We start from the raw sequence: 27,868 nt of genomic DNA, 5'->3' as shown, positions 1-27,868 counted from the left end.
TATTTTGATTCAGAAGCTAAAAAGTTATCACTGTTATTAATACCAGTTGATATAACTGATATGACTATATGAAAAGATAATACAAAGAATTACTTAAAACCATTACAAGAAAATCAATGAGTTTAATCAAGTGTGATGTAAATGATAATCATAAAAATCAACTCTTATAAATACTCAATTACAAAAAAGTTTTCAAAACAATATTCCATTTGCAATTAGAAAAATAAATATATTGAAACTTTCAAAATTTAACCAGGAATGTACATAAGTTTTACAAAACCACAAACCTCTTGGGTTAAAAACAAGGTTTGAAACAACAGAAAAAGTACCCCAAAAAAGTGATAGCTTCAACTATTTACAATTAAGACTTTCTACAATGAAAATTAAAACATTATACTTCTGTCATCTTTAAAAAAATATTATACTGCTATTGGGTCACACAAAAACTTGGAGCATCTGAATTTTCAAGGCCAAAGTCACTTTTATTGTGTGCTGGCTAAAACAGCCCCTAAAGATTAAACTCTAAAGAGTTCACAAATTTATAAGTATATCCTCAAGCCCAAAATTAATCAATAATCAAAGGACATGCAAATACAAATGAAATGGAGAAGTAAGAAGGACAATCTCATATTGAATATTTACTGGGCATTATAAAGCTGGGTGGTTCTTTTCTTACTGAAGTTGAACACAAGAAAAGCACACAAAACATAAATGTTCAGCTCAGTAAATTAGAACAAAACAAACATCCATGTAATCACCATGCAGGTCTAGAAACAGCACTGCTAGTATCTGGGCAGTGAGGAAGAGACTGCCTCCCAATCATAAACCCCTTCTTCCTCTCCAGGCGAAACTATCACGGCTTTGAAACACTGGTATCATACAGTAAGTACTCTTTAGCATGTGGCTTCTTTGGGTTAACATTTTGTTTTTCAGATACATCCATTTTGTTGTGTGACCTGAGTTTGTTCATTTTCGTTTACAGTATTATATTCCTAGGCAGGAACATATAATAATGTACTTACCTACTATACTATGATGTACATTTTTCACACCTCCACAATATGAAGCTAGACCAAACAGGGCTGCTATAAACATTAAGGTACACACAACTTGGTTGCACACATGCAAACCATTTCTGTGGCAAGTGGAACAGCGGGGTCATAAAGTATGCACACATTCAGCTTCAATACTGCCAACCAGTTTACCAAAGTGGTTGAACTAATTTATATACACCAAGAGTGTATGAGAACTTCCTTGCCCATATTCCTACAAACTCTCTATTGTTAGTCTTTTTCTCTCATTTTTCTATTGGGCTGTCTTTTTCTCACGGATCTGCAGCAACCCCACTGCCACTCTGCTGGCACAGCCACCCCTCCCCTCCAAGGAATAACAACTCCAACAGTGATGATACTACCAGCCTTAGGCTCTCCTGCATGCAAACACCAGTCTATGTCATCTCGCTAACCCTAACCGTGTATGGTGGATTCTGTAACTATCCCTATTTTAGAGATGAGGCAAAAATACACAACCAAGAAATGAGAGAGAGAGCGCGTGTGCACGCGAGCGAGCCAGGGTTCAAGCCCAAGTCTGCTCTCCCAAACCAGGCTCCCCTCACTGCTCTCTGGCTGCCCTTGCCACGTGCTCACATAGGCTCACTGCTCACCCAGGAAGCCTCCTAGCTGCTGAGCACATTCCCAGGCCTATTCCCTCAGTATTATAAATCCTACTATGCCTTTATTCATTCCACAAACTCTGTGAAAGGAAAAGCAAAATGAAGTCAATGTTGATAAGAGAGCTCTCTAAACTGGATCCAAGAGGCCACTGAGGAAGTGAAACTTCACATCTCAACACAGATGGGAGAACTCTTTGTCAGAGTGCTGCCAATAACTTCTCCCACTCTGTGGCTTGTCTTCTTACTGCCTTAAAGGTGATTTTTGATTAACAGAAATTCTTGATTTTAGTTAAGTCCAATTTATAATTTTCTTTTTGTATTTAATCATTTTTGTGTCCTATTTAAGAAAGCTTTGCATACTCTAAGGCCACATATTTTCCTGTACTGTCTCCTAACATATTTACTGCTTTGCCTTTCACAAATAGATCTATGATCCACTGGGAATTTGAGTGTAGTCTGAGATAGGGGTCTCGGTTCACTTTGTCCCATGTGAACTGTGTGATGCTCGAGCACCATTTACTAAAACACCACATTTACACTGTTCTGTGTGCCACCTTTCCCACAAATCAAGTGTCTATATATGTGTACGCTTGTTTCTAGATTCCTTATTCTATTCCACTGATCTAATGAAACAAGAGTATACAAGAGTATATCCTTGTACCAACAGAACAATCTTTATTAATCTAGCTTAATTTTAATTAAAAATCTTGAGGTCTATCAAATTGTTCCACTTTTATTCTTGAAGAGTGTCTTGGCTTTTCTCAGCTTTTTGCATTTTCATATAAACGTATCTCCTTTAATGATTGTCACAACCCTTTAGGTAACTAAAGCTTATCAACCCACTTTAAAACATGGCAAAGCAAACCTGGAAAACTGATAGAACTTGACTGAGGTCATAAAACTGCACAGTCTAGATTTGAGCCCAGGAATGTGCTTGTGCTAAGTCCACACCTACCATATTCTGCATGCCTATAAACTTACACACGTGAAAATGTTAAGCCTAAAAACAGACACAAGTAAAAATAACAACAAATTATTATTTTACTACCTACTGGATTTCCTATAAGTAATGTTAAGATAACTAATTCTACCAATGCTGGCAAATAAATTTATTATGAAATTAGTACAATAGTACCAATTTTGCCAACAGAAGTAAAAACGACTATTGATACAATCCTTTTAGAGTTCTAAGAAACTAAATGTGGTTACTGCTAATAAAGGTACAAGAGAAGTTGATATCCTGAAGCATTGATTTAGTTACTTCCTGCTTAAAGCCCAACTGTTTTAAAATGTGGGTCACGCCTTACTCCCATTCCAGTGCATTAAGGAGATGAAATGATTAGATCTTTGGTAGGTAAAGGAAAGAAAAGATTCATGGACAGTTCCCAAATATCTGGCTTGAGCAAAGGGTACTCAAAGAATTAACAGTCTATGAATTAATACCTCTTTAGCAACTATGCACTGTGGTAAGTGCTTGACATAAATTATCTCATCTCGTCCTACCAACTCTAGCAGGTATTACTGCTGCCCTGAACTACAAATGAAAAAAATAGGAATGGGAAAGAAAGTACTGAGTATCAGATCTTAACTGAACATTCCAGTTGCTAAGCTCTTTCTACCATAACAAACTGCTAGTATCTATGTGATATTTATTTCACAACTGAGCTGAAAAACTAGATTTTCCACTGGGGAATATACAAGTGACCCTAAAACAACAGCCTGGCAGCTGTCAGGATTTCACTGTAATTCAATGTAGCAAGTCACATGGGAGCCTTTTGACATTATTGCCCCTAGCAAAGTCACCTTTGAAAACAATACTACATTTGTTTGCCTGGGTTTTTCTACCTTTTTTTCCCCTTAAAGATTGGCACTGTAAACTTAAAAAAAAAAAAGTTAGATCTTTAATATATGTTAGAAACGAAACAATAGCTCACCCTACACTTTTTACAATCCCACTACAGTGACTAGTAAATTAAAACTAGTGTGACATGGATAAACAACAAGTTCCAACTGTTTAGCATAGGGAATTATATTCAATATCCTGTGATAAACCACTATGGAAAAGAATATGAAAAAAAATATATGTCTATATATATATACACATACATATAACTGAGTTACTTTCCTGTACCGCAGAAATCAAACACAGCACTGTAAATCAACTATACTTGAATAAAATCTAAAAAAAACTAGGAGCAGAGGGTAAGATGGTTAGGTAGCATTACCAGGTCAATGGGCATGAATCTGAGCAAACTCCAGGAGATAACAGAAGACAAAGGAGCCTGGTGGGCTGCAGTCCATAGTCACAGAGAGTTAGATACAACTTAGCGACTAAATAACAACAAAGTGTGTGTGTGTGTGTGTGTGTCTGTGTGTGTGTGTCTGTGTGTGTGTGTCTGTGTGTGTATACAATAGAATAATACATAGCCATAATATTCTTGCCTGGAGAATCCCATGGACAGAGGAGCCTGGTGGGCTGCTGTCCATAGGGTCACACAGAGTCGGACACAACTGAAGCGACTTAGCATGCATGGATGCATTGGAGAAGGAAATGGCGACCCACTCCAGTATTCTTGCCTGGAGAATCCCAGGGACAGAGGAGCCTGGTGGGCTGCCGTCTATGGGGTCACACAGAGTCGGACACGACTGAAGCGACTTAGCAGCAGCAGCCATAAAAAAATGAAATTTTGCCATTTGCAACAATATGGATGGATCCAGAGGGTATTACGCTTAGTGAAATAAGTCAGACAGAGAAAGACAAATACTGTATAATATCACTTGTAAGTGGAATCTAAAAAATACAACAGATGTGAATATAGCTAAAGAAGAAACAGACTCACAAAAGTAGAGAAAAGACTAGTGGTTACCAGTGGGGACAGGAAAGGTGGAAAGGGCAAGATAGAAGTAGAGAATTAAGAGGTACAAACTGGGACTTTTCTGGTGGTCTACCGGCTAAGGCTCCATGCTCGCAGTGCAGGGTGTGCGGGTTCAATCCCTGGTCAGGGAACTAGATCCGACATGCCACAACTAAGAGTTTTCATTCTGCAACCAAAAAGATCCTGCATGCTGCAACGAAGATCAGAGATCTCATGTGCTGCAACTAAGAGCCGGCACAACCAAATAAATGTTTTTTAAAAAGAGGTACAAACTACCAAGTATAAAATAAGCTACAATGATAAACTGCACAACACAGGGAATATAGTTAATGCATTATGATAACTACAAATGAAATATAATCTTTAAAAATTTTGAATCACTATGTTGTACATCTGAAACTGATATATCATAAATAAACTATACTTCAATAAAAATAACTCAAATTTTTTTAATTACTTGGAAACAAAACTAGTATTACAGACTCATGAAAGGATAAGAGATTACTATGATACATCTCAATAAACTGGGCAGAAGAGAATAATTTCCTTATATACACAAGCATGGGAAATACAAGTAGGGTAGACATGAACCTGCTTTATTCTGCACTCTCCACACCACATCAGTAATACTGGGCAATGCCCTTAAGAGGACAATGTATCAACCAGAGTAACAATTTTTACCTAACAGTAAGATTTATAACGTAGAGTCCTGGAAATTACTTATAAAAATAGTCTCTATTTCACTGAGTCTGAAGTGAATAGAATAGGGGCCTAGAAATCTGACTTTTTTTTTTAAAGTTTCTATAAAACAGGCAGAAAACAACAAAATGGCAATAAGCACATGCTTATCAACATTACTTTAAATGAAACGGACTATATTCTCCAGTCAAAAGGGATAAAGTGGCTATACAAATAAAAATACAAGACCTAACTATGCGATGCATGTGAGAGACAAACTTCAGCTTTAGTTATACATACAGGCTCAAAATGAAGGGATATTCCATGCAAATGGAAACCAAAAGAGAGCTTAGGAAGCTATATGGAAAAAGGCACTGGCAACCCACTCCAGTACTCTTGCCTGGAAAATCCCGGAAAAGCGTGGTAGGCTGCAGTCCATGGGGTCTCAAAGAGTCAGACACGACTGAGCGACTTCACTTTCACTTTTCACTTTCATGCATTGGAGAAGGAAATGGCAACCCACTCCAGTGTTCTTGCCTGGAGAATCCCAGGGACGGGGGAGCCTGGTGGGCTGCCGTCATGGGGTCGCACAGAGTCGGACACGACTGAAGCGACTTAGCAGCAGCAGCAGCAAGAAACTATATTTATTTCAGAGGAGATAACCTTTAACTCGAAAGTTGAAAAAAGAGACAAAGAAGGTTATCATATAATGATAAAGGGGTCAAATTCATCAAGAGGATATACTGATCACACATAAACATACATACACACACACTTAACAATGTACCACATACATATCTCAAGCAAATACAAGGGAAAAAACAGACAACAATGCAATAATAGCAGGGGACTCCCAAAGCCCCACTTTCAACAATGGATAGCTCACTCAGAAACCAATAAGGAAACCTTGTTCTTGAACTATATGTTAAACCAAATGGGTCTAACAGACAAATATAGAACATCCTACCCTAAAGCAGAAGCATACACAAAACATACTCCAACACAGATCATATATGCAGTCACAAAACAAGTCTTAGCAAGCTTAAGAAACTGAAATCACACCAAGTATCTTTTCTGACCTAGATGATACCACTGACAGAAGGAAAATTGGAAAATCCAAAAATGTGAAAATCAAACAACATATCCCTGAACAACCAATAGGTTAATGGAAGAGTTAAAAAGGTAATTTTAAAAATCTTGAAACAAATGAAAAAGAAAACACAACACACCAAAATTCGTGGGATGCAACAAATGCAGCCTTAAGAGAGAATTTTATAGCTCTAAATGCCTATATTAAGAAAAATATCAAATAAACAACCTAAACTTAAACTTCAGCAAACTAGAAAGAGAGATCAACCAAGTCCAAAGTTAGCTGAAAGAAATAACAATGATGACAGCAGAAATAAATAAAATTGGGACCAGAAAAACAATAGAAAAATCAACAAAACTAAGAGCTGGTTTTGATAAAATAAACAAAATTCAAAATCCTTTAGCCAGACAAACTAAAAAAGAGAAGACTCAAATAAACAAAATCAGAAGTGAAAGAGAAGACATTACATCTGATACCACATAAATACAAAGAATCAGAAGAGATTACTATAAACAATTATTGCCAACAAACTGGGATAACCTAGATGAAATGGATGAATTCCTAGAAACATAAACCCTTATCAAGAAGGAAACAGGAAGAAACAGAACATCTGAACAGACCTATTAAGGAGTAAGTAGACTGATTCAGTAATCAAAAAACTCCTAACAACAACAACAAAAACAGAAACAGTTGGTTTCACTAGTATGTGTTCAGTCGCCCAGTCGTGTCTGACTCTTTGTGACCCCATGGACTGACGAGTCCATGTAGAGCTCCTCTGTCCCTGGAATTTTCCAGGCAAGAATACTGTAGTGGGTAGCCATTCCCTTTTCCAGGGGATCTTATCAACTTAGCAATTCTCTAGTAAATTCTACAAACATCTGAAAATAAGTTTACAACAATCCTTCTTAAACTCTTGCAAACAACCAAAGAGGAGAAACTCATTTTACCAGACTAGCATCACCCTGATACCAAAGCCACATACAGACACAGACAATACAACAAAAGAAAACTACAGGCCAACATATCTGATGAATACAGATATAAAAATACTCAGGAAAGTACAAGCAAATTCAACAGCACATTAAAAAGTCACCATGATCAACTGAAATTTATCCCCAGGATGCAAGAATGGTTCAATATCCACAAATCAACAAATGTGACTTAACACAATGAAAGTTTAAAATCATATTATTTTGACAGATGCAGAAAAATGATTTAACAAAAATTCCACATGCTTTCATGATAAAAACTTTCAACAAAGAGAGTAGAAAAGAAATGTACATCAACGTAAAAAAAGTCAGACAACAGTTAATATTCACACTCAATGGTGAAATGCTTGAAGTCTTTCCTCTAAGATCAGGAATAAGTCAAGGATGCCCATTCTCACCATTCCTATTCAAAATAATATTGGAAGTGTTAACCGAAGCAATTAGGCAAGAAGAGAAAATAAAAGGCATTCAAATCAGAAAGAAAGAAGAAAAGTGTCTCTGTCTGCAGATGACATGATCTGCTATGTAAAAAATCCTAAAGACTATACCAAAAAACTAATCAATAAATTCAGTAAAACCACAGGAAACAAAACCAACATACAGAAACCAAGGCATTTCTATTCATTCCCTATGAAATATCTGAAAAAGAAATAATGAAAACAAACCCCTTTATAATAACACTGAAAACAATAAAATACTTACAAATATATTAACCAAGCAGGTGAAAAATCTGTATTCTAAAAACCATAAGACACTAAGAAGTTGAAGACACAAATAGATGGGATTATAGCTCATATTCATAAACTGGAAGACAATACTGTTTAAAAAAAAATAGCCATAATACCCAAAGCCATCTATAGATTTAATGCAATCCCTATGAAAATCCCAACTGCATTTTTTTTTACAGAAATAGAAAATAATTGTAAAATTTCTATGGAACCATGAAAGACTCAAATAGCCAAAAAATCCTGAGAAAGAAAAAAAAAAAAATCACACTTTCTGATTTTTACAAAGCTATAACAATCAAAACAGTATGATACTGGCATTAAAAACTGACATATAGATCAATGAAACAGAATTGAGAGCCCAGAAATAAACCCACGTATATGTGGTCAACCAATATTTGACAAGGTAGTCAAAAATACTCAATTGAGAAAAGCCAGTCTCTACAATAAATATTGCTGGGAAAATTGGATATTTACATGCAAAAGAATGAACTGAAACCCTCTCTTATACCATTCACAAAAATGAACTCAGAAATGGATTATTAAAGACTTAAATGTAAGACCTTAAACATAAAACTCCTAGAAGAAGTAAGATTAAAAGATCCTTGACATTTTCTTGGCAATGACTTTTTCAGATATGGCACCAAAAGAAAAAATCAACAAATGAGACTACATCAAAGTAAAAAGCTTTTGTACAGCAAAAGAATCAATAAAATGAAAAGGCAATCTATAGAGTAGGAGAAAATATTTGCAAATCATGTATTTCATAAGGGCTAATATCCAAAATATATAAGAAACTCATAAAATTCAATAACAAAAAGCAAATAATCTGATTAAAAATGAACAAAGGACCTGAATAGACGTTTTTCCAGAGAAGACATACAAGTGGCCAATAAGCACATGAAAAGATACTCAATATCACTAATTATCAGAAAAATGCAAATCAAAACCTCAATGAGATACCACCTCACACCTCAAAACAACAAAGAGATAAGTGTTGAGAAGAACATGAGAAAGGGAAACCCCTCTGTATTTCTGGCAGGAATATAAGTCAGTACAGCTGGAAAACAGCATTGACACTCCTCAAAAAATTCAAAATAAAACTGCCATGTGATCCCACTTCTGGGTTTACATCCAAAGGAAATGAAATCACTGTCAAAGAGACTTCCACACTCCCTGTGTTCATTCCAGCATTATTCACAGAAATGAAGACATGGAAATAACCAAAGTGTCCACTGATAAATGGATAAAAATGGATATATACACATACACTAGAATATTATTCAGTCATTTTTAAAACATGAAGGAAATTCTGCTATTTAGGACAACATCAATGAAACTTGAGAGCTGAAATAAGTTAGAGAAAAATATTTACTCTACGATATCACTTATATATGAAATGCATAGCGCAAACTCATTGAAACAGAGAATGGCGTTTGCCAGGGGCTTGGGACTGAGGAAATGGGAAGAGGCTGGTCAAGAAGTAAAAATCTCCAATTATGAGATGAATTAATTCTGGGGATCTAATGTACAGTGTAGTGACTACAGTTAATACTATTATATAGTTGAAAGTTGCCATGAGAGTAAATCTTAATTTCTCACCACACACCCACACACAAGTGGTAATTATGTGAGGTGACAGAGGTATTAACTAACTGTACTGTAGCAATCATTTCAAAATACATACATGTACCAAATAACCACTTTGCACATCTTCAACTTACATAACGTTACACATCATTATTCTCAAGAAATCTGATAAAAGAGCAAGATCTTTAAAAAGAAACAATATAAAATGACAAACTAACATCTTTGTAAAAGTTGAAATACAAATGAAATTTTAAAATACACCATGTATTATCTGTCCTGTTCAAAAGTCTTTCATAACAAATATTCCAGATGTAGATAAATTCCACTCATTTTGCATTGACATTGGTCAAACACAAAGTACCAAAAAAGAATCCCTCAGGTGAAGTATTGGGGCACATGTTACCTCTATAAGCGCCTATAATTTTTTTAATGATAAACTATTTTGCTTACTCTGGTTTTGGTTTTGCTTTGAAATACTGCTTTTAGTATTCAGATTTTATATTAAGTTCTTATTTCATACTGGAGTATTCCATAAAAACATTCATACCTTCAATCCCTTAGTATTCAGGAAAAAAAAACAAAACACCCTACAGTCTATCAGTGAATATTCTGAACTTGAAAACACCATCAAACATTATTGGGTAATATTTATATATACAACATTGGGATCTCATAGCAAGGTTAACAGTACTACACAAAATACTAAATTGTAACTGCCAATTTACCAATTTATTTTGCTCCCAAACTTATTTCTTGGAACACCACCCATTGGATTTATAATTAATATAAACTTATTTTACTCCTAAGAATACCTGTTAGCAGCAGATAGAGGATGAAAACATATTTATAAGATGGCAAAAACTATGAGTAAGACCAGCTTATTAATCATGATTCAGCTTTTCTCCCAGATGCTTCTGTCTCAGTTCCCAGACCTTTACTTTCTACTTGGTATGTCACCATGCCCCATTCTTGCTTTCCCCTTGATGCCAGAGGAACTCTTAAAACAAATGGTAACCAAGAGTATTGATTGTCAAGCTTTAATTCTCAGGAAATTTTAAATTCCTTTTTCCTGTTTCCCTGACTATTTAAATGATTTTCCTCAGCTTTTGGAATTCGAATAAACGTAAAATTTCCTGAGAAGTGCTAGGAATGCCTTCCCACATGGAAATCCTATTTTATCCAGAGATCATTGCTGTGAGTTTGCAGAATCTGTCCCAAAGTGAACAGCATTCATTGAGAGTTACTAATAAGCAGTACCCACCCAATCTTCCTATTTCATCTCCCGTGTATCCCAATTTGCAGAGATATCTGGTATTGCCGAGCTTTTGAGCTTTTTGAGGATTTACAAGGTAAATCTGACCTCCTGCCAATTTAGGGTTCATAAGTCTTGCGTGTCTAGATAAACTGCCGTTCTTGTTTAGGCTTTTCAGTTTTGGATATCTAGATAAATTGCCACTCATTCTTGTTTAGGCTTTTCAGTTTTTCAAACTGTACTGCTCATTTCCTTTCCTGATGTTCTGTCCTTTGGATCTTTACTATAGTTTCAGTAGAGTTTCAATAGGGAGCTAGAACAGAAGTTAATTTACCATCTTAATCCAATAAGAATCTTCACTTTTAACTAGTGTCTTAAGTGACTGTGTTGCATGTAGTCTCAAAACACACTTTCAAACACTAAACTGGAGGACAATCAGTAGAAAGTACCCAGAATAGTGAACACAACGAGAAATACTTGAGCTAAGCCGTCTAGTATGGATGTGAGAGTTGGACTGTAAAGAAAACTGAGTGCTGAAAAACTGATGCTTTTGAACTGTTGTGTTGGAGAAGACTCTTGAGAGTCCCTTGGACTTCAAGAAGATCTAACCAGTCCATCCTAAAGGAGATGAGTCCTGAGTGTTCATTGGAAGGACTGATGCTGAAGCTGAAACTCCAACACGCTGGCCACCTCATGCGAAGAGTTGACTCATTGGAAAAGACCCTGATGCTAGGAGGGACTGGGGGCAGGAGGAGAAGGGGACGACAGAGGATGAGATGGCTGGATGGCATCACCAACTCAATGGACATGAGTTTGAGTAAACTCTGGGAGCTGGTGATGGACAGGGAGGCCTGGCATGCTGCGATTCATGGGGTCGCAAAGAGTTGGACATGACTGAGTGACTGAACTGAACTGAAGCCGTCTAGTCAAGGCTATGGTTTTTCCAGTAGTCATGTATGGATGTGAGAGATGGACTATAAAGAAAGCTGAGCACAGAAGAATTGATGCTTTTGAACTGTGGTGTTGGAGAAGACTCTTGAGAGTCTCTTGGACCGCAAGGAGATCCAACCAGTCCATCCTAAATTAGGAGATCAGTCCTGGGTGTTTATTGGAGGGACGGATGTTGAAGCCAAAACTCCAACACTTCAGCAACTTGATGCGAAGAGCTGACTCATTTGAAAAAGACCCTGATGCTGGGAAAGATTGAGGGCAGAAGGAGAAGGGGACGACAGGGGATGAGATGGTTGGATGGCATCACTGACTCAATGGACATGGATTTGGGTGGACTCCGGGAGTTGGTGATGGACAGGGAGGCCTGGTGTGCTGCGGTTCATGGGGTCGCAAGAGTCGGACACAACTGAGCGACTGAACTGAACTGAAGGAGATCTACAAAGGAGAATATGCTAGGAGCCACAACAGCTACTGCAATAACTAAAGAGCTAATGGGGGAAGAGAAGTTAGGCTTGTTCTCTATGCCTCCAAGAAAAGCTAGAACCAGTGTGGGAAAACTGTAGGCCATTGATCTCGTACAAGACAGAGAACTTAAACTCTCCCAAAAAGGAATGAACTGCCCCGAGAAGCCAGAAATGCAAGAACAGGCTGCACTACTACCACTTATTCGGGGTACCACCAACAGCATCTAAGCCCCAGATGGTTGTATGGTCCAACCAGTGGCTGAGGCAAGACTCATACACATGAAAAACAAAGTTAATGGATAATTAAAAGCAAGAAGAAAGAATGATTTTACAAAGAGAGTCATTTTAGGTACACTGAAAGTTCTCAAATACAAAGCACTGTCTACACTTTGAATATACCAGGTAATGACTGCCTCGTCCTAAACTTCCTTTTCTCAATCAGAATATAATTTTTTTCTACACAGAATCTGAACTCAGATGTGCTTTTATCCCAAGATTTGAGTGGAAAAGTGACAAAGTGATGAGTCCCCATGAGCCACAAACCTTAATATATTCCTAAGCCATCACTTCTTTACCTAAAATGCATGTTGGCTTAAAACAAGTCACCCTGCTTCCATTCTGCTCCCCTGGTCCAAACAATGAACAAAAAGGACACCAGAGAAGATGGAGCATAGTGACCAAGGGAAAAGTGGCATAATGTGAGGCTGCAACAGTAAGCAGAGAAGCCAGATCACAGGGAAGGGCTGGAAGGGTGGACTGTTGGTCAAACTAAGTATTTCTGGCTTATCCTAAGCATAATGGTAAATAATAGAAAAGTTTCAAGTAGGAGTTTGACATTATCACATTTTATATTTTTTAAAATAGTTTTTGTGTGAAAAATAAAGTAGAAATAGCACATTTTGTTGTTTAGTCACTAAGTCATGTCTGACTCTTTACAACCCCGTGGACTGTAGTCCACCAGGCTCCTCTATCCATGGGATTTCCCAGGCAAGAATACTGGAGTGGATTGCCACTTCCTCTTCCAGAGGATCTTTCCAACCCAGGGATCAAACTTTTTGCATCGCCTGCATTGGCAGGCGGATTCTTTATCACATTTAGGCAGACCAGTTAGGAAGTGGAATCCAGGTGAGAGATAAAGGTAGTTTGGATTTGGATGACAGAAGTAGAGATGAAGTAACCAGGTCTGACAAAGTCTACCTAAAAGGTAGAATTAAGAGAATATTGAGAGGTCTTAAAGATAATCCCCAGTATCCTACACGAGCATCCGGATAAATGGTGGTACCAATTCCCAGGGAAGTATATACTACCAGATAAAAGCTAGGAATCCCTTTTTGAGTGAGTTAGGTTTGAAAACCTGAATCACCTAACTGTGAGTGTCTCACAGGCTCCACTTCATCATTTCTCACTAAACATCTCTATTAAAGCTTCAAACTCAGGATCCTAGCAATCAAAATCTGCATCTTTCTTCTGCATCTGCTCCATATGCAGATTAATTAATGTTATCAATTGTGAGGGATGTTATAGATGGGGTTCCTGCCCGCAATAAAGAATACTGGAATATAAAACACCTGACAAACGCCTCTGATTAAATTCTACCAGATCACAGGGAGGGGCTGGAAGGGAGGATTCACAGATTCACCCATAATACTCCAGGTATTCCTTCCACAAAGGTTAACCTTAAAGAGTTAACTTCTAATTCTACAAACATTTAAAACCATCTGAAAACAAATACAAAAGAATTAATCCATAGACTTTCATCCATAGACTGCTTTGCTAGGAGTAAGATAGCTTTTGAAATAGATCCAAAGAAAGTAGATTCTAGAGTTAAATGTCAATTCTTAATTAACTTTTTTCCTGTTTTCCTGAAGTAAAAACTTCGTTAGTTATTTTGCAGCAATCTGTGTCCTGTTATGGCCCAACACTGCCCCCTGTTGGAAGGCATCACAGGCAAAATGATCTTATTCCTAATCAAGTTTGTGAAAAAGTTTTGAGTTTCTGAAAGAAAATGAAAAGGGATTATGTTTATTTTATCCTTCTTAGTCCATCACATTTGAGTAAAAATCACTGGTAAAGAGAAAAGGAAGGAAAACCACCTTACTGCTTCCCACAGTAAAAAGCACAAAATGACATTTACTTTTTGGTTACCTGGGTAATGGAAAGGTGACCCTGAAGAGAGCAGGAAGTTTTTGAAGTGAGGTGTACCCTGACTATAGTAGCAGTCACACAAATCTATACGTGTATCACAATTTACAGAACTAAACCAAAAGGTAAAATAGTCAATTGTACTGCATGATAATTTTTTAAAAGACAGATACAGAATAAGAGGATAAAAAAACTCAGTGCCACGTGTTTATAGAAAGGAAGAAAAATCCTAAAGTTAGAATGCAGAAACATTCACATAAAATTCAAGTTTTGCTGTTTATACCTCAAGTTGAGCTATAGAAAGGTCCTGATCTGACACAAGCATGTTGAAATATTTAATATGGACTTGGAAGCATTTCTAAAGGTTAATGATGTACACCAGCAATAAAATCACTTTGTCCCTAGCAGAGACAAGTCTGATGAAAGGTAACAATCTATTACCAAAAACTAGGAGTTAATATTCACCTTTCTCTGGTAACCTCAAAAGAAGAATTATAAAAAGCATTTTATGAGTGTGTTTAGTCTTACTCAGAGTGAGTGAAGTGGCTCAGTCGTGTCTGACTCTTTGAGACCCCATGAACTGTAGCCTACCAGGCTTCTCAGTTCATGGAATTTTCCAGGCAAGAGTACTGGAGTGGGTTGCCATTTCCTTCTCCAGGGGATCTTCCCGACACTGGAGCATAAACAGTCCAAGCTGGATACTCAGCATCTATGTAATCTTGGTATTTTGGATGCCAGGGAAATCCCATACAAATTTAAGTTATATTCAAGTTCCAAGAGTCTGGAGCACCCAAACCCATCTGGGGATCTTTCAAGTGCATCTGTAGTTGCCAAATGAAATAAGGTACCAAGAGCCCACACAATGGATGACCAGGTGAGAGAGCCCAGATGACCAACTGACCCAAACTGAGAGCAAAAGCCACATTAACACCTTTGTTCCCTCCATCTCTCCTGATAATATGCTTGCTGTTTACCAAGGGGTATGGGCTGTAACACTGATGAGGAAATATTAAACAGGGAGTTTACGAAAGATGTTAGAATTGGAGCGGAAGGGGAAGAGAGAGAGTTTGGCAAGCATGAGATCTTAGTTTTCTAAGATTTGGTTGAGTCATACTGCTTTCTGTATGTCTACACTTCCCCAGTAATCGCAGAGAGTCCAGTAGAGGATCCCAGCAGAGGGATCCCAGTACCCACAACAACATAACACTTCCAACTTCAGGGCAGTAGTTGAAAAAATAATGGTACAGTAATAAGAGAATACTATTAGTCATTTCCCACTCTTCACTAATTAATGACATGGATATCTTTGCACTAAACTTGCTTGTCAGAAGCAGCAGTATTCACAGCATACCAGAGTAATTGCCAAAGTATCCAACAAGATACTCAGCAGAACAACAGAACAATCCAGACCTCTGCAATGATGCAAGTCTGCAAAATCACCCCCATCTTACCATCTGCCATGACCAGTAATTTCCCCCCAAAGATTGAAAACACAGAAAACAAACATTGAAATCAAATAACAGCAAAAAGAAAATAAAGCAGGAGATTAGATCATAAACAAATTTGGGATCTGGGAACCTATCCAGGTAAACTTCTTTAATCTGAATTCTAGCAGATAATTTTAAAACTCCAAGATTTCCAAAACCTAAGACAAAAACTCCCACATACCTTCAACCAGTAGATGGCTCTTTGAATTCATATTTTTAGAAAGGTAAATGTGATCATTAATGTATGCCTAAATTACACAATTCTTTTAAGCCTCATATTTTATGTGAATGACAAAAAACACTGAAGCAAACTGATGGTTCCTCAAAAAAATCAAACCAAGAATTACCCTGTGCTGTGCTTAGTCATTCGGTCATGTACAACTCTTTGCAACCCTTATGGTCTGTAGCCCACCAGGCTCCTCTGTCCATGGGGATTCTCCAGGCAAGAAATCTAGAGTGGGTTGCCATGCCCTCCTCCAGGGTGTCTTCCCAACCCAGGGATAGAACCCAGGGCTTCTGCATTGCAGGTGGATTCTTTACCATCTGAGCCACCAGGGAAGCCCAAGAATACTAGAGTAGGTAGCCAATCCCTTCTCCAGGGGGTCTTCCAGACCCAAGAATCAAACCAGGGTCTCCTCCATTGCAGGTGGATTACTTACCAGCTGCGCTACTGGGGAAGCCCGCGAATTATCCTATGACCCAGCAATTCTACTTACGGTATACACTCAAAAGAACTCAAACAATAACAGTGTACCAATGTTCATAGAAGCACTATTCATAATAGCCGAAAGATGGAAACAACCCACATATCTATGAACTAATGAATAGATAAACAAAATGTGATATATGCATATAATGGAATATTATTTAGCCTTAAAGAGGAAGACAATTCTGCAATATGCCACAAGGATGAACCTGAAAGACATGATACAAAGCAAAATAAATCAGACACAAAGAGAAATACTATATTCCAGAGACAAAGTGGAAAGGTGGCTACCAGGGGCTGGAGAGAGGGGGAACTGGGGAGTTATTATGTAACAGGTTATACAGAATTTCAGGAAGATAAAGGTTCTGGAGAGGATGGTGGTGACAGTTGCACAACAAAATGAGTGCACTTAATGTCACTGAATAGTACACTTAAATGGTCAGAATGTGAAATTTCATGTTATGGACACTTAATCACAATTTAAAAAAAAAAAGCAAATACTAGAGCAAGAAACACACAGTCCTCCCAACAAATCAGGCCATATGGAAATAATGAAGCCTCAGGTATTGCAAGTAAAATAGAATTTTACATGGGAGCTACTTTTCTAGGGAGCTATGATGAATAGTTTTCCTCAATTACTCACAATGTTCAAGACCCTAAAAATATCTGAATTACCACTACCCATGAAATGAGAAAAACAAACACCAAATAATGTTAATAGAATTTTATAAAACTACTATTTCCAGCATGTCACAGTCCAGAACCAGCATAGTTACACTCAAGCTCTGCACACATAAAATCTTCAAATAAACTTCTGCAGGCATGTATTAAGTACCTCTATTTGATAAACAACTGTCCAGCACAGCTCTCACAAATCTAATGCACTATACTAAACATGAAGATGAGAATAAGAAAATAACTTCTAAGTGTTATAGAAAGTTTAGGAACAAAGCTGAAGCAGATTTTAGCATGTTTTTCAAGGCAGAAAGACAGGGAGGCACAAGAGTCTGAAACAATTAACACTCTACAGGCCCACTTCCGAGATACTGTGGGTTCAGCTTCAGACTGTCACAATTAAGTGAATATTGCAATAAAGCGAGTCACATGAATTTTCTGTTTTCCCAGGGCATGTGATAGTTATGTTTACACTATATCACAATCTATTAAGTGTGCAACAGCATTATATCTAAAACCAATATATATAATTTAAAAATAGTTTACTGCTAAAAAAAGGCTAACCATTACGTGGGCTTTCAGAGTCATATCTTTATGCTGGTGGAGGGTCTTTCGCTGATGTTGGTGGCTACTGACTGATCAGGTGGTGCTAGTGGTAAACAGCCTGCCTGCCAATGCAGCAGACATGTAAGAGGCATAGGTTCAATCCCTGGGTCGGGAAGATTCCCTGGAGGAGGGCATGGCAACCCACTCCAGTATTTTGCCGGGAGAATCCCATGGACAGAGGAGCCTGGCAGGCTACAGTTCATAGATCACAAAGAGCTGGACATGACTGAAGCGACACACACACTCTGACTGATCAGGGTATGACTGCTGAAGGTTGAGGTGGATGCAGCAATTTCTTAAAGAAAGACAACAGTGAAGTTTGCTGCATCAACTGACTTTTCCTTTCCCAAATGGTTTCTCTGTAGCAAGTAATGCTGTTACACAGCATTTTACCCACAGAAGAACTACTTTCAAAATTGGAGTTAACCTCTCAAATACTGTCGCCATTGTATCAAACAAGTTGATGTAATATTCTAAATACTTTGTTGTCATTTCAACAATCTTCACAGCATCTTCACTGGGAGTAGGTATCATCTCAAGAAATCACTTTCTTTGCTCACCCATAAGAAGCAATTCCTCATCCATGAAAGTTGTATCATGAGATCACAGCAATTCAGTCACATCTTTAGACCACTACTAATTCTGGCTCTCTTGCTGTTCCCACCACATCTGCAATTATGTCCTCCACCAAGTCTTGAACTCCTCAAAGTTATCCATGAGGGTTGGAACCAACTTCTTCCAAAGTGAAAGTGAAAGTCGCTCAGTCGTGTCCAACTCTTTGTGACCCCATGGACTGTAGCCCGCCAGGCTCCTCTGTCCCTGGGGAGTCTCCAGGCAAGAATACTGTAGTGGGGTGCCATGCCCTCCTCCCGGGGGTCTTCTCAACCCAGGGATCGAACCCAGGTCTCCCACATTGCAGGCAGATTCTTTACCAGCTGAGCTACTCGGGAAGCCTGACAAGGTAATACCTGCTTTCACTTGAACACTTAAAGGCCAGTGCAGGGTTATCAATTAGTCTAATTTCAATATTACATTTCAGGGACTATGGAAGCCCAAGGAGAGGGGGAGAAACGGGGTAACAGTGAGTTGGTGGAGCAGTCAGAACACACACATTTCTCAATTAATTTCACTGTCTTATATGGGCACAGTTCATGGCACCCAAAAACAATTATGATGGCAACATCAAGGATCACGGTTGACAGATCATCATAACAAATTAAAAATAATGACAAAGTTTGAAATATTGTGAGAGTTACCACAATGTAACACAGAGACACAAAGTGAGCAAATGTTGTGGGAAAATGGTGCCAATAGAGTTATTTGATGCAGGTTTGCATCAGAGACCTTCAATTTGTAAAAAACACAATAATCAAAGCACAATAAAATAAGGCTTGCCAGTAAAGCTAAACATAGTACTAGAACTCAGACTAACCAGGGAACTACCATGTCAGTTTCTGTAATTCCTATCATTTAAGAACAGTATCCCAAATGACCACCCAGAAGCCTTTTAAGGAAAACATTCACAGTACTGACCACATAAAAACATAAAGCATCAGCATAGTAAAATATAGGAAAAAGTTAACAAATAATCTGAAAATATCTGTCCCATATCTAACAGCTAAGGGGCTAATATCTTTACAGAAAGAACTCCTACAAATCAATAATGAAAAGGCAAAACCAGTAAGAACTGGAAAAATTATATAAACTGTTTTCCACTGCTTCATTTTTCAAATCTTAAAATGCTGCTCACAGGTTCTTCGCATCAATTTTCCTGAGCCCGGTCTTTCACACTTAGTAATTCACTCTGAATTACTCCCACATATCTGTATAACATGGTCTCCAGGAAAAGTCAAAATTAAGCTCATGTGCTTCCCATTTAAAGGAACTATTGCATAATTCCAAAGACTGTCATACACCTGATGAAAGACTTGACCTAGAATATATAAAGCACTCTTACAACTCAATGGTAAACAACAGCTTAGTTTTTAAATGGGCAAAGGAATGAATAGACATTTCTCCAAAGAAGATACACACAGTGGCCAATAGCACACAAAAAGATGCTCAACATTAGCCATCAGAGAAATACAAATCAAAACCACAACGAGACAATGCTTCACACCCACTAGGACAGCTAGAATTAAAAAAAAAAGAAAAAGATAACAAGCATTGGCAAGGATGTGAACCTTTATACACTGCTTATAGGAATATAAAATGGTGCAGCTGCTTTAAAAAAAAAAAAAAAAAGTCTGGTAGTTCTTCAAAATGTTAAATGCAAAAAAAAAAGTAAAAAGAAAAAAAAAATGTTAAATGTAGAATTACCGTATGACCCAGGAATCCTACTCTTATGTACATAGCCAAGAGAAATCATTATGCTCACACACAAAAAAGGTGTACACCAATGTTCATATCAGCACTATATAGGATAACCAAAACAACTGAAATACCCATCAACAGGACCAATGGATAAATAACTGGTGGTATATCCACAGAGTGAAATAATATTTAGCGATAAAAAGAAATGACGTGCTGATACACTTCAACATGTTAAGCGAAAGAAGACCACATGGTTTATAATTTTATTTATCAGCCTATTCTAGAATTGTCCAGAATAGACAAATATATTTATATATTCAGCAGATTAGTAGTTCCTTAGAGATAAAAGTGGGGCAGGGTAAGGAGGAACTCAAGGGAGATTGCTAGTGGGTACAGAGTTTCTTTCAGGGGTGATGAAAATGTTTTAAAATCGTGGTTGTCGGTTGTACAACTTTGTGAATGTACTAAAAAGCAGTGTGTATTTTAAAATTCCATGGTATGTGAACTATATTTCAATCAAGCTGTTATTTTTCAAAAGGACTGCAGGTTGGGCTTTTTCTCCCCAGTTTTAACTCCATTTTCCCCCAGTTCCAAAAACAGTGTCTGGCAATACCACGAATTCACTAAATTCTGACTGAATGGAAAAGTAAATTTCCAAACGTGGGTAAACCATTATAAAACATTATCACAGCCAAAGAGATGAAATTACTGCAGGATGGCATGACAGGATGGCATGTATGTGTACGTGTGTTTCCCATGAAAGGAGATGAGACTGAAAAATTCAGCAGAAACAAGACTTTGAAGTGTCTTCAATCCAGCCAAAGGAATTTGTACTATCCTGAATCAATGGGAAAGCCAGTAAGGTTTTAAGTAGAGGATTAACAGTCAAATCTGTGTTTTAAATGTGTAAGTTCAAGTAGAGAGTTGCTGCTTATATCCAAAGGTGAAGGAGAGTAATGCCCCTCAGGTGAGAATAAAGAGGAATGAGGGGAAGAGACCAGGAAAGTAGCAAAATATACTACTTATGGATTTTTAAAATTACAGCCCTTTCCACACACGCACAGACTGACAAACATGCATACGCACGCTTATACAAACACCCGAAAATCACTTAAACGCTGAAAATCACTTCCATGGTCAGCCCCCTTATGCAGCTCAGCTGTGAGGGAGACGACTTATCATGACCACCGAGCCAGAGTATTCTTTTATACAATCATCTAGGCAGGGCCTCTCTCAGGCTGTTGTAACCTGGGACCACCGACAAAGTGCACAGTTCCACCTCTTCACAAATGTGCTCCTGGAAACGCTCACCAAGGACCACGGGGCAAGGTCACGATTAGCCCACCACGGGTCCCCCAGTCACGCAGCTCCAGGAGGTCGCGACCCAGCAACAACAAGGAGGTGGCCCCTGACGTGCTGCCCTAGCAACAGTGCGCCCCTCGCGCAAAAGCCGTCTCCAGAACGGCGAGAACAAATGCTTTTGGAGCAGGACTGACCCGACTCTTTTCTCCCGCGTGGACGCTAACCTGTCAGGCGTAGAAACACCACGCCACAGAGAGCGTGACGGCCCCCTCCGGAAGTGGAGCGTGTGGGAGTGGGTGGGGCAAACGCCGGCGGGTGGACACGCCCCGCGAGGAGCAGTCGAGACTTCCGACGTCACCTCCTCTCGGAGCTAGAGCAGTCAGGACGCACTAGAGCAGTTGAATGATTGCAGAATCCCGGCGCCAAAGCGGCGGCTTCTCAGGCTGAGATTGGTTCTGCTGCCCGGCTTCTCAGAAGCTTGTCGAGCGCGAGAAAGGCATTTGTCTTCCCAAATCTCAGCTTTTTGTCTTGTGCCCCCCATTAGCGCCCAACATACTGTCAGTCCATCAGCGGTTGCCTAGGAAATTTAAAACCACTGGTTCCTGTTGCTCCTCGCAGGGATCTGGCGCTTCGATTCACCCCCAAGGATGCGAAACCACGGGCCATCTGAGCCCCGCTCTGGCACTGAAGTCCATCTTGCCAATTTGACTGAGAAACTTAACAACGCTAACTTTTTTTATTCATTAAATGTTTATTAAATTCTTACTGTACTCCAGGGAATGGATTGTTAAGAAAAATGTAACAGTCTCGGTTCTTATGGCGTTTAGTAGCAAAATACATTAGTAGTAGTGGTTACTTAATAGATTTGTCATGAGGATGTAAAGCGATCAGACTCGTCTGGCAGTATATAAGTGTTCAATAAACGGTAGTTATTATTTTCATCTTGATTATTCCATCGTCATCATCGCTATTAACATCACCCTTTGCTTTAATGACAAGTTTGAAGTTCGAGAGTTACCTACCACCCAGGCCCTTGGATTCTTTAATCAAAAGAAACTGATAGAGGCCAGAGAGAAACAGAGCAGACCATACGGAAAAGAAACCTAGAAATAATACAAGTAGAAGAGAAAATTAGTATTAAAAAGAAGGAAGGAAAAAAAGAAAATGGGGACATTTTGACACAGCTACTTTGAGAAAACAACTGAGTCGGCCATTAGATCTTATCATAAAAGTTAAGTGTAAACTAGACAATATTTACCTCAAAGACTAATAAAATTAGCATTAGGTAGGTTGAATGAATGTCTTTTCTTACTTATCTTACATACTGTCATCATGAAATTGAGTCCTGACTAGTTTGTTTACAAGAAATTTTACAGTAAAACTTTCAGTTTTAACCTGGAAAAGTTCTTTATAATCTTTACCAAAATGTTATCTTTAATCCAAAGCCTGTGCTTCCTCTGTATATTTTTTAATGGGAAATTGCATGGATCTACTATAGTTTTATATATAAAACTTGTATCCGTTATAAAAAATTATACCTGCTCAAATATGTTGGTTGTTGAAAATGGGGATATTTTATAATGATAATGAGGTTAGATCATCAAGAAAATTTAACAATTCTAAACTTGTATGCTTTTGAATTGTGGTGTTGGAGAAGACTCTCGAGAGTCCCTTGGACTGCAAGGAGATTCAACCAGTCCATCCTGAAGGAAATCAGTCCTGAATACTCATTGGAAGGACTGATGCTGAAGCTGAAACTCCAATACTTTGACCACCTGATGCTAAGAGCTGACTCCCTGGAAAAGACCCTGATGCTGGGAAAGATTGAAGGCAGGAGGAGAAGGGGACGACAGAGGATGAGATGGCAGGATGGCATCACTGACTCAATGGACATGAGTTTGAGTAGGCTCCGGGAGTTGGTGATGGACAGGGAGGCCTGGAGTGCTGCAGTCCATGGGGTCGCAAAGAGTCCGACACGACTGAGCAACTGAACTGAACTGAACTGAAACGTGTATGCAACGTATATCAGAGGTTTGATATTTGTGAAATAAAAACTCCAAGGAAAATTAGAAAAATCAACAACTATGGTGAGTGATTATAACATTCATCTCTCAGTAATCAGAATTAGATAAAAACCTCGATAATAGATCCATGCAATTTCCCATTTAAAAAAGTATACAGAAGACTAGAAAAAGATTATCAACCAACTTGCCCAATTTATAGAACACTTGACCTATTTATCAACCACCTTGACCTAATATCTCCTAGAACACTGTACTCAATAACTATAGAATACATAGTTTTTTAAATGTCTATGCTTTGTTCACCAAGATAAACCATATGCTAGTTTTTGAAACAAATCTCAACAAATTTTAAGACTGAAATCAGGCTTTATACTTTCTAATAATAAAGAAATTAAGTTAGAAATAAATAACAGGAAAATATTTGAAAAATCCCTAAAGAGTTGGAGATATTTATGGGGCAATTTAGAACTTTAAATACTTGTTTTCAAAGAGAAGAAAGGTGAAAGTCTGAGTTTCCACCTTAAGAAGCTAGAAAAAGTGGTCAGCATCATGGCATTATGAGATGCCTCTCCTTTGATCTACAACCAGAAAACAGCCATAACTCAACAAAGGTGCCTCTGCCCAACACATCAGGCTAGCCAGAGAATACCACACACTTGTACACTTAAGGGGGGGTGGATGGAACACATGGAAGAGGTGGAACCAGGGAAACAAAAAGGCAAGAATTCTGGAGTGGGTTGCCACTTCCTTCTCCAGAGATCTTCCCAACTCAGGGATCAAACCGATGTCTCCTACATAGGCAGATGGTTTCTTTACCACTGAACCATCTGGGAAGCAGGACAGATTGGGTAAAGGAGGAAAAAGTGCGGATTGTCAAATAATGCAGTTTAGGTAAGAGAAACCAAAAACGTGTGCTATGGCGCCACCTACTGGGAACCAATAGAATAGCCCCTAATTATTAATCGGTTTCAGTCCTTAAGTCATGTTCCAGTCTTTTGCAACCCCATGGGCTGTAGTCCACCACGCTCCTCTGTCCCTGGGATTTTCCAGGCAAGAATACTGGAGTGGATTGCCATATCCTTCTCCAGAGAATCTTTCTGACCCAGGGATCGAACCGGCGTCTCCTGCATTAGCCGTTGGATTCTTTAACACATTAGGATCACGTAAAAATAAACTGGCTGAGGAACAACTCATCGAGCACCATGAAAAACCGCGCTAACATGGAATATTGTGAGCTACCTCATAGAGAATTCAAAATAGTTATGTAGAAATCCAAGCTACAAGAAAACTCAGAAATGCAGTTCAGTGAACTCATGAAACAAGCAATGAGCATAAGGAATGCTTTACCAATAAGTTGAAACTCTAAAAAAGCACCAAACAGAAATCATTCTGGAGCCAAATAATTGAATAAGTAAGATTAAGAACACAGTAGAAAGCACTGGAAATAGAGCAGACCATATGGAAAAGAGAATTAGCCAGCTCAAAGATAGAAACCTAGAACTGATGCAGGTAGAAAGGAAGAGAAAATTAAGATAAAAAAGAGAAATTCTATGGAACTATCCAACTCTATTAGGAATGGAAATATTAGGTAATGGGCATCCCAGAAGGAGAAGAGAGGGAGAAGGGAATAGAGAGTTTAAAGAAATAACAGCTGACAACATCTCAAACATAGGGGAGGAACTGGATATACCAGTCTATGAAGCTAATAGAACATATAATTACCTCCAGTGCAAAAAGAACTTCTCCAATATACATTATATTAAAACTGCTAAAAGTTAATGATAAATAAAGAATTTTAAAGGCACCCAGGGAAAAAGGATGACAACCTACAAATGAGTCCCATTAGGCTATCAGCAGATTTCTCAGCAGAAATTCTACAGGACAGAAGAGAGTGGAATAACTGTCTTCTGGAATAATATCAAAAGTGGAATAAATATCAAAAGATAAAACTTTCAGCCCAAAATACTCTATCCAGCAAAGTTATCATTAAAGATATGAAGGATAAAGGCTTTCGCAGCCAAACAAAGGCCAAGGGAATTCATCAACACTAAATTTGCCTTAAAAGAAATGTTGAAAGGAGCTCTTCTATCTGAAACAAAAAGGCAAAAATACACAAAACTTTAAATTTGCAGCTCTATATCAGAATAGTTTGTTAAACAGTTATAGCATAAAGGTTAAAAGAGAAAAAGGAGTAAAAATATCTACAGTTACTTCAACTTGGTAATGAACTCACACTATAGAAAGGGAAAAATTGAGACAACAAAAACATAAAAGGGGAAGAGAAAATGGACGGAAGTCATATAAGGAAAGTGAAGATAAGGTACCATCAACAGAAAAAAAAGCTGTTTTATTTGTAAGATGTTTCATATAAACTTCATGACAACCACAGAACATAAATCTGGAGCAGAGGCATGATGCATTAAATAAAGAGAAAATGAAGGGCTTCCCAGGAGAAATATCAACAGCCTCATTTATGCAGATGATACAACTAATGGCAGAAAGGGAAGAGGAACTAAGGAGACTTGTGATGATGAGAGTGAAAAACAAGAGTGGAGAATCTGGCTTAAAATTCAATATTCAAAAAACTAAGATCATAGCATCCAGTCCCATCACTTCATGTCAAAGAGATGGGGGAAAAGTGGAAATAGTGACAGATTTTATTTTCTTGGGCTCCAAAATCACTGCAGACAGTGACTACAACCATGAAATAAAAGACACTTGGAAGAAAAGCTATGACAAACCTAGACAGCATATTAAAAAGCAGAGACATCATTTTGCTAACAAAGGTCCATATAGTCAACGCTATGGTTTTTCCAGTTTTTCTCACATACAGATGTGAGAGTTGGACCATAAAGAAGTCCGAGCCCCGAAGAATTGATGCTTTCAAACTGTGGTGCTGGAGAAGACTTTTGAGAGTCCTGTGGACAGCACAGAGATCGAACCAGTCAATCCTAAAGGAAATCAACCCTGAATATTCTTTGGAAGGACTGATGCTGAAGCTCCAATACTTTGGCCACCTGATGTGAAGAGCTGACTTACTGGGAAAGAAAGATTGAGAGCCAGCAGAGAAGGGGGCGATAGAGGATGAGATGGCTGGATGGCATCACTGACGCAATGGACAAACTCAGGGAGATGGTGAAGGACAGAGAAGCCTGGAGTGCTGCGGTTCGTGGGGTCACAAAGAGTCAGACACGACTTAGCAGCTGAACAATACAACAACTGGTGGCTCAATGGTAAGGAAGCCTCCTGCCAACACAGTAGACATGGGTTTGATCCCTAATCTGGGAGGATCCCACGTGCCGCGGGACAATCAAGCCCATACACCACAACTATTGAGCCTGTGCTCTGGAGCCTGGGAACGGAGACTATTGAGGCCTGTGCACCCTAGAGCCCATGCTCCACAAAGAGAGAAGCCACTGCAGCCAGAGCCTAGGCCCCGCCTGCCACAGTAAGAAAAGCCCACACAGCAGTGAAGACCCACCACAGCCGAAAATACATAAAATTAATTTTTTTAAAAAAATAGAAAATTGGGAAAAGCATCACAGAAAAACCACCAACTAAAATGCAAGACAGAAACACAAGGAAAAAGAAACACTGGAGATACACAGAGCAAAAAGCGAGCAAAGATAAACTGGCTGTCCTAAATCCTCATGTATCTATAATCACCTAAATGCAAATGGATTGAATATACCAAGCAAAAGAAACAGATGGATTAAAAAATGAAACCAAGTGATGTGCTGCCTCCAGGAGGCTCATCCTAGTTCTAAAGACAAACATTAGCTCAAAGTGAAGAAATGAAAAGATGATACTCCAAGCAGAGCAGCCAAAAGAAAACTGGTATAGCCATACTTACATCAAACAAAGTAGATTTCAAGCTAGAACAGGTAACGAGAGACAGAGATGGGCACTTTATAACAATAAACAGAACAGTTCCTCAAGAAGACATAACAGTTATTAATGTATACGCACCTAACATAAAAGTATAGGCTGCCCAGGTGGATCAGTGGTAAAGACTCCACCTGCCAATGCAGGAGGCACAGGTTCAATCCTTGGATCGGGAAGATCCCCTGGAGAAAGAAATGGCAACCCCCTCCAGTATTCTTGCCTGGGAAATTCCAGGGACAGAGGAGCCTGGTGGGCTACAGTCTGTGGGGTCACAAAAGAGTCAGACGTGACTCAGCAACTAAACAACAACAACAAATATAAGAATACCAATACATACATCAAAGGGGAGAAATTGATAGTAACACAGTAATAGCAGGGAACTTTAATGTCCCCCTTACACCAGTGGATGGGTCATCCAGACAGAAAATCAGTAAGGAAATA

General features: G+C 38.5%; 1 protein-coding gene across 8 annotated transcripts in view; it reads right to left on the bottom strand.

Annotated features, from left to right (window-relative positions):
- The window catches only part of LOC122438540 (cytochrome c oxidase assembly factor 1 homolog), a 90,387-nt gene extending 68,543 nt beyond the window's left edge, over positions 1 to 21,844 (bottom strand). The window contains exon 1 of one of the 8 annotated variants that reach the window (XM_043463502.1): positions 21,743 to 21,844. The gene's annotated coding sequence lies outside the window, so the exon portion shown is untranslated. Of the gene's footprint in view, positions 1 to 21,712 lie in introns of all 8 variants that reach the window. The other 7 variants (XM_043463501.1, XM_043463505.1, XM_043463507.1 and 4 more) reach the window with 7 other exon arrangements.
- Positions 21,845 to 27,868: the final 6,024 nt, after the last annotated feature.

Source organism: Cervus canadensis, chromosome 3 (genome assembly GCF_019320065.1).
Source record: "Cervus canadensis isolate Bull #8, Minnesota chromosome 3, ASM1932006v1, whole genome shotgun sequence".
Taxonomy (NCBI): Eukaryota; Metazoa; Chordata; class Mammalia; order Artiodactyla; family Cervidae; genus Cervus; species Cervus canadensis.
Note: the sequence above shows the minus strand (reverse complement) of the source record. Positions and strands in the feature narration are given on the sequence as shown.